This window comes from Cetorhinus maximus, chromosome 7 (genome assembly GCF_964194155.1).
Source record: "Cetorhinus maximus chromosome 7, sCetMax3.hap1.1, whole genome shotgun sequence".
In the NCBI taxonomy this organism is placed as follows: domain Eukaryota; kingdom Metazoa; phylum Chordata; class Chondrichthyes; order Lamniformes; family Cetorhinidae; genus Cetorhinus; species Cetorhinus maximus.
Window position 1 is genome coordinate 105595083 of NC_135885.1, and position 8329 is coordinate 105603411.

Genomic DNA, 8329 nt, shown 5'->3' on the forward strand with positions numbered 1-8329 from the left:
TTCTGCAAGGGTTACCAGTAGATCAATGTACAAGTTAAGAGTGATGCCAAGATATTTTGGCATTGGGTCTTGGGTGAGTGGTTGGCCACAGAATTGGATTTGAAGTTCTTCCCTGGCCTTTGGGTTGTTCAGATGGAAGGCTGAAACAACAGTCTTGGCAGTGTTTGGTCGAAGTCTTCATTTTCTGAAGCAGGCTTCCAGGGAACGTAGGCCCCCTGTGAGCATTTTCTCAATGTCCTGAATTTCCTTAGCCTGGAAAGCCAGGGCTAAGTCGTCAACATCTTTGAAAAGCCGTGACTTTGTGGAAAGGATTATATGTTGAAGAGACTGATCCCTGTGGGAGCCCATTGTTGGTTGTGCATGAGCTGCTGATCTGATCTCCAAGGTGCACTGTCAAGTTGCTGATTATGGAGTTGATTAGTTGTAGGGTGTTCACACAGCCGATGATTCTGGAGAGCTTCAGCAGCATGCCTCTGTGCCACACTTTGCCAAAGGCACAGGTGGTTCCTAGGTGATTCCTGTCTTTAGACCTTTCTGGAAACCAGCTTCAATATATCAGGTCAGTTTCATGACCTGCTCAGAGCAGTTGCCAGCTGCCACCCAGAGATGGGGTTAGGTCATAAGGATTAACTTGCTTTGATGTTAGGTCATAAGGATTAACTTACTTTGATGTTTTATATAAAAAAGCATATTTGGGTTGCAAGTTGGCTCTTTTGGTTCACTTCAGCATGTAACACACAGCATACAGACTTTTTATAACTTTTTCATTATATATTCAAAACATCCAGTACAGAACTAGAAAAAAATAATCAACTTTGCTTCAAGTTTCCGTCCCAGTCTCAGCTTCACATGGTCCAACTCCGACACTCCCCTTCCCATCCTTGACTTCTCTGTCTCCATTTCTGGGGATAGACTGTCTATTAATAATCATTACAAGCCCACTGACTCCCACAGCTAACCTTGACTACACTTCCTCATTCCCTGCTTCATGGAAGGACTCCATTTCATTCTCCCAGTTTCTCTAACTTTGTTGCATTTGTTCTGATGATGCTACCTTCCACAACAGCACTTCCAAAATGTCTTCTTTTTCCTCAGCCAAGGGTTCCCCCTACTGTGGTTGTCAGGGCTCTCAACTGTGTCCAAATCATTTCCTGTATGCCTGCCCTCACCCCTTCCCCTCCCTCCCAGAATCATGATAGGGTTCTCCTTGTCCTCACTTTCCACCCCACCAGCCTCCGTATTCAAAGGGTTATCCTCTGCCATTGCCGCCAACTCCAACATGATGCCACCACCAAACGTATCATGCCCTCACCTTGCCTGTCAGTATTTCAAAGGGACCGTTCCCTCCATGATACCCTGGTCCACTCCTCTATCACCCCCAACACCTCATCACCTTCCCATGCAATTGTAGCAGGTGTAACATCTGTCCCTTTACCTCTCCCTCCTCAGCGTCTTCCCTCCTCACCGTCCAAGGCCCCAAACTCTCCTTCCAGGTGAAGCAATGATCTATCGGTACTTCTTTTAAGTTAGTCTACTATATTCACTGCTCACAATGTGGTCTCCTCTACATTGGAGAGACCAAATCCAGACTGGGTGACTGCTTTGCAGAACACCTTTGTTCTGTCCGCAAGCATGACCCTGACCTTCCGGTCACTTGCCATTTCAATTCATCATCTTACTCTTATGCTCATATTTCTGTACTCGACCTGCTACAATGTCCCAGTTAAACCCAAAGCAAGCTGCAGAAACAGCACCTCAGCTTCTGATTAGGTACTTTACAGCCTTCTGAACTCACCATTGAGTTCAACAACTTCAGACCATGACTTCTGAGCGCCATTTTGAATTTATTTTCCTCCAAGTGCCAGCCTGTATCTTGTTTTCATGTTTTAGCTTTCAGTGCTGACCTTTATTCTGCTATTCACACCTACTCTAGACTAATCCTTTGTTTCTTTAGCACCATCCTTACCACTCCCTTCGCCTTTCATCTTTGTCATCTAATCTCCCCCACCCTCAAACCTCTCCCTGATCTTTCTTCTACTCAACTTGCCCCTCCCCATTTTTATATGCATAAAACCCATCACATTCCTGCTGCTCTTTCATTCTGAGGAAATCATATTGGACTCAAAATATTAAATTGTTTCTCTCTCCACAGATGCTGCCAGAACTTCTGAGTTTTTCCAGCACTTTCTGTTTATATTTCAGATCTCTAGCAAACACAGTATTTTTGCTTTCATCATATATTCATGTTTTTTCCATGTGGGGCCCAAGAAAAAGATATTCCCAAAAGTGGATTTTTGTTTACAACCATGTGTTGCACTCTATATAAAGTCTTGTTCATTCTTTTCCATTAGGTCCATTTATGGTGTACCTTAGTCTGGTGAAACTTTAAATTATTGCAATAATAGGAAATAATCATAAAATTTTATAGCACAGAAGGGAAAGTTTCAACATGTTCCGATTCTTTAAACGAGTTGTCCAATTTAGTTCCACACTACAACTTTCTCCCAATAACCTGCAAATATGTTCTCTTCAAATCCATGTACAAATGTCTGTTGAATATTCCTATGAAATCTGATTCCATCACGCTTTCAAGTAGTGCATTCCAGATCATAACAGTCCTCTGTGCAGAATAATTTCTCATTTCCTTACTCGTTCCTTTGCAAATTAATTTAAATTCATGGCCTTTGGTTCCTGTCCCACTTTCCAGAGGAAACAGCTTCTACCTACTCACTCCATTAAAACCCCTCAAAATTTTCTATTAGGTCCTCCCTCAACCTTCTCTGCTCTAAGGAGAACAACCCCAGCTTTTCCAATCTCTCGATATAACTGAAGTCCCTCATCCCTGATACCAGACTGGTAAACCTCCTCTGTACCATTTCCGAGATCTTGACATTATTCCAAAAGTATGGTGCCCAGAATTGTACATTCTAGCTGGCTGAAAATTGGGGCGTGCGCCCACCTCTACATGGCCAGGAAGCACAGACCTGATTTAACAGCCAACATTGGCTCAGGTTGTGGCTTCTGTCCCCATCTGGGAGGAAGTCCTGTCTCCGAGCACTGCCAGCCAATCAGATGGCCAACAGCTCTCCAGTCCCAGCAGCACAACTGGGAGTGGTGGCCAGTGCTGGGGTTGCAGTCAGTTCCCACAAGAATCATAGCTGCAGGCCAGACACCAAGGTAGGAGGTGGAGTGGTTTTGCCGGAGCCAGCCAGGCAGCCTCTGGCAAAGGTTTGGGGAGGGTGCTGGTACAATCAGTCACGGAGATGGGAAAAGAGCAGGGCCAGGGATCACTTTTGTTGCAAGCCTCTAGTGGGCTCGGGGCCCTGAACAGGAGGCAAATCTCCACCGCAACTTGCAGCCAAAATGCCAGCATTTATCTGGCTGCCTCACCAAGCAGCATGGGCAGCACTGCCTCTGGTAAAATGCTGGCAGGTTAAGGTCCTCAATTGACCCAAGGGCTGGCAGGTCACTTGACACCTCCATGCCACGGGCACAACGCCCATCAACGTGCTACCCGATTTTACACCCTCCCTGCCTACCGGCCCACTCTCATGGGGAGAAAAGTTCCAGCCAACACCTCAGTTGATGCCTAAGCTGTTATCTGTAAGTGCTCAAAACCACTTCCTTGTTTTTGTATTCAATACCCCAATTTACAAAGCTGTGTATCATATAGGATTTCTTAACTGCCTTATCATCTTGTCCTATCACCTTTGAGAATTTGTGAATATGTACCCCCAGGTCCTTCTGCTCTTATATGTCACCACCACTGTCCTCAAAATAATGCCATTTAAATTATACTGCTTCTCCTTGTTGTCCTCCCAAAGTGCATAACTTCACACTTATCCTTATTAAAATGCATCTGCCACATGTCTGCCCTTTTCACCAATCTGTCTATATCCTCCTGGAGTCTGATACTATCCTACTCACTATTTACCATGTTACCAACATTCTTTGCATCTGAAAACTTCAAAATTGTACCCCCTATAGCCCAGTGCAGGTAATTTATACAAAGCAATAAAAGCAATTGTCCTAATATCAACCCCTGGGGGACACCACTGCATACACCTCTAAACTCAGAAAAACATCCATTCCACTACTACTCTGCCTCCCATCATTTAACCAATTAAAATCTTATTACCATGTGCTTCTATTTTTAAAATAAATATATTATCAAATACCTTTTGAAAATCTATATACATTTACTACATACCTTCATCAACATTCTCTGTCACTTCATCAAAGTACTCAATCAGGTCAGTCAGATATGATTTGTCTTTAACTCAGGTGTTCCCAAGCTGTGCATCATGACCCCCAGTGGGGTTATGGGATGAGATTTTGGAGTCGCGAGGTCCAAGGAATGGTGGTTGTGGAGGTCAGGCTGAATTTAGACAGCTGCAAGGCCCCTTTAAATGCTCATTTTTTCCTGCTGGTGGACATGGCTTAATCATCTACTATCTGAGGCCCGGTTGCTGCTACAACCACAGCCTGTAAAAAGATGGGTCTTCACTTTTTTTGGGAAAAATGCAACAGTTTTAAACATGTCTCCCAATCCCCAGTCAACTACTCACCACCCCACCCCGTAACGCCCACCTTCCTCACTCAACAACTCTCCCCCACGCCCCCCCACCCACCCTAGCCCAGTTTCATTCTGGGGTCACATGAAGTCTGAGGCATTAAATGGGGTCACATTGGGAGAGAAAGTTTGGGAAACACTGCTTTAACAAATCCATTTTGGTTGTCCTTTATTGACCAATGATTCTCCAAGTGAGGATTAATTTAGCCCTTTAATTATACCTCCAGTAGTTTCCCCACCACTGACTGATCAGTCAATAGTCATCAGGTTTATCTCTCTCTACTTATTTGAATAGGGGTGTAATATCGCAAATTTCCTGTCCTCTGGCACCGCTCTCATGGAGGGTAAATACAGTGTCACAAGTTTACATAGGCAGTTTCAATTGTAAATGGAAACATAAACATTAATAATGGGGCAAAGGTAACACAAATAGGTGACAAAAATAGGAGGTAATATTTTGTCAATGGGAATTGTTTTCACCATCTCCAATGGTGATATACATTTGTTAAATGTACTTGAATGCTTTACAGAATTATAATACTGTAACTCCACAGGGTTTTTCTTTTGTTACAATATTTTTCAAAAGATTCTACCAATTGACTTTCTAACTATGGTGGCAAATCAAGTGAAGTCTTCAAATGGATATGTTCACAGTGCCTCTGCTGATATTCCGACAAAGTTACGGTAGCTAAATCAGAAGGACCTTTGCTGAACTCCTCACTGTTGTCTTTCGTGCAATCTGCAATCACTATTTACACAGGGTAAAACACACTGTTGGAATGTCTACTTGCACACAGCATGAGTACCCATGCTTGTTCACTCATTTTGGTCATGCACTTAGTAACCCCGGATTTGCCCATGATGAACTTTTTTCTCTTAGCTCTAGCCAAAATACATTTTGAGATAAAGTTTAGGATTAACTTTCACCTGTTTAGCACACTGTTAGCCCCCTGAAAATTATTTTTTTTTCATTTAATCACATTTTAATGTAAAATTAAGGGGAAATTGATTGCTTTGTAAACTCCAAGTGAATGCATTTTACTGGTTTATTCAACCAATAATAATAGTTTTCTGACCTCACCTTTCTGTTCATTTTAATAGACCTTAATTTACTAAAATTTTCACTGCATTATTTGAAGGTCGAAGCTATTTTATCCATGCGTAGAACAGAAAATTGGGGCTCTCACATTAACACTACTTCAGGGTAAAGCATAACTAAATCTTAGCCTAACAACAATAACAACAGCTTGCATTTACATAGAACAATCTCCCAAGGTTTCAGCTTTATAGTTTTATCTTTCAGATATTAAACTAAGATGCTGTCTGCCTGCTCAGGTAGATGCAAAAGATCCCTTTCAACTATTTCAAAAAGACCATGGTTTCTGCCCTCAACCAACACTGACAAAACCTAATTATGGCCGTCAAAATCCATGGGCCCTTTCAGCAAATGGTTGGCATGAGTCTTCCGCCAGTGCAGCAGAAGCATGGGAATTAGGCTAGGATGCAGGTACACTAGAGTTTAATCATGATCCCCTGTGTCAGAGGGGGCATGGCCAGAAAGATGGGATTTACAGACTGGGAGTCTCTTTAGTCCCACTTTCCTTTCAACAAATGAATGGTAAACCAGAAGAAAGCAGATGTACATGCCCACTGAAAGGGGGATGTGAGTCCCACTTGAAAGCCCAAACTGAAACTTGATCTAAGCACCTGAAGACTTCAGTCTGCCCACTGTCAATAACCCTTTTCAAATAAAGGCCATGGTTGCCAATGCCCCAGCAGCAGTTGGCCATCATCGCTTCTCCTACCTTCTCAGCACTGTGACACGCAAGGCTGTAAAGAGTGAGACATCAGTGAGCAGAGCTGGGCTGTAAAGAGTGAGACTTCAGTGAGCAGAGCGGGGCTTAAATTTAAGGAAATAGTCCTTTAATTATACACAAACAAAAAGTATGGCAAGGGAGCTCAGTCCCATGTGTTGGACAGCCTGCAGCATGTGGGAATTCTTAGACACTCCTTACAGTCTGGATGACCACATGTGCAGGAAATGCCATCGGCTTGACCAGCTTGAGCAATGGGTTTTGGAGCTTGAGCGTCAGCTGGAGACACAGTGGTGCATCCGCGAGGCTGAGGGTTACGCACGTTTTTAGATGTGGTCACTCTGCAGCTTAAGGAAGAGCAATCAGAGAGGGGAATGGGTGACCACCAGTCAGAAGAAGGGTGGCAGACAGGTAGTCAGGAAAGCCCCAGAGTGCATCTCACTCAAGAACCGTTTTTCTGTGTTGGAAAATGGTGAAGGTGAAGGTTCCCCTGAGAGTGCAGCCAGAGCCAAATTCACGACACTGTGGGTGGCTCAGCTGCACAAGGGGGGAGGAGTAAAAGTTCAGGAGCGCTAGGAGACTCAATAGTGAGGGGTGCAAACAGGCGCCTCTGCGACCATAGATGTGACTCCAGGATGGTGTGATGTCTCCCTGGTGCCAGTGTCAAGGATGTCACAAAACGGCTGCAGGGCATTTTGAAGGGGGAGGGCGAGCAGTCAGAGGTCGTGGTTTACATTGGTATGAACGACATAGGTGGAAAGAGGGATGAGGTCCTGCAACAAGAATTTAGGGAGCTCGGTACCAGTTTAAAAAGCAGGGCCTCAAAGGTAGTAATCTCTGGATTGCTCCCTGTGCCACATGCTAGTGAGTATAGGAATAGGAGGATAGAGAGGATGAATGCGTAGCTGAAGAGATGGTGCAGGAGGGAGGGCTTTAGTTTCCTGGGTCACTGGGTCTGTTTCTGGTGAAGGTGGGGCCTGTACAAGTCAGACAGGACCAACATCCTTGCGGGGAGGTTTAAACTAATTTGGCAGGGAGATGGGATACAGAGTGCAGATACAGTAGGGGTTGAGGCACAGCCAAATATAGAACAGAAACTAAGTCAGTCTGGAAGGCAGAGAAAATATAGACCTGTTAAGGCACAAGGGAATAATGCAAGGCTAGATTGCATCTATTTTAACACAAGGAGTCTTACAAGTAAGGCAGATGAATTGAGGGTGTTGATTAACACATGGGAATTCAGTATTGTTGCTACACAGAGACATGGTTAAGGGAAGAGCAGGACTGGCAGCTCAATATTCCAGGGTATAGAATCTGCGGGTGTGATGAGAGGAGGGAATGTAAAAGAGGAGGTGGCATTGCACTATTGATCAAGGAGTCAATTACTGCATTAAGGAGGGATGGTATCTTAGAATGTTCCTCAAATGAGGCCATATGGGTAGAACTTAAAAACAAAAAGGGGGCCATCACTTTCCTGGGAGTGTACTATAGGCCTCCAAACAGTTAGGGGGAAATAGAGGAGCAGATATGTAGGCAAATCTCAGAGAAGTGTAATAATAGTAGGGGATTTCAACTTCCCCAATATTAACTGGGATAGCCTTAGTGTGAAAGGCTTAGAGGGGACAGAATTCTTAAAGTGCACCCAGGAGAGCTTTTTGAGCCAGCACATAGAAAGCCCTACAGGAGAAGGGACGTTACTGGATCTAGTGTTAGGGAATGAAGCCAGACAAGTAGTAGAAGTGTCACTGGGGGGAGCATTTAGGGGAGAGTGATCATAACTCTGTAAGATTTAAGGTAGTTTTGGAAAAGGACAAAGATGGGCTGAAAATAAAGGTCCTGAACTGGGGGAAGGCCGATTTCAATATGATAAGACAGGATCTGGCCAAAGTGCAACTACTTGTAGGGAAGTCTACATCAGACCAGTGGGAGTCATTCAAAAAGG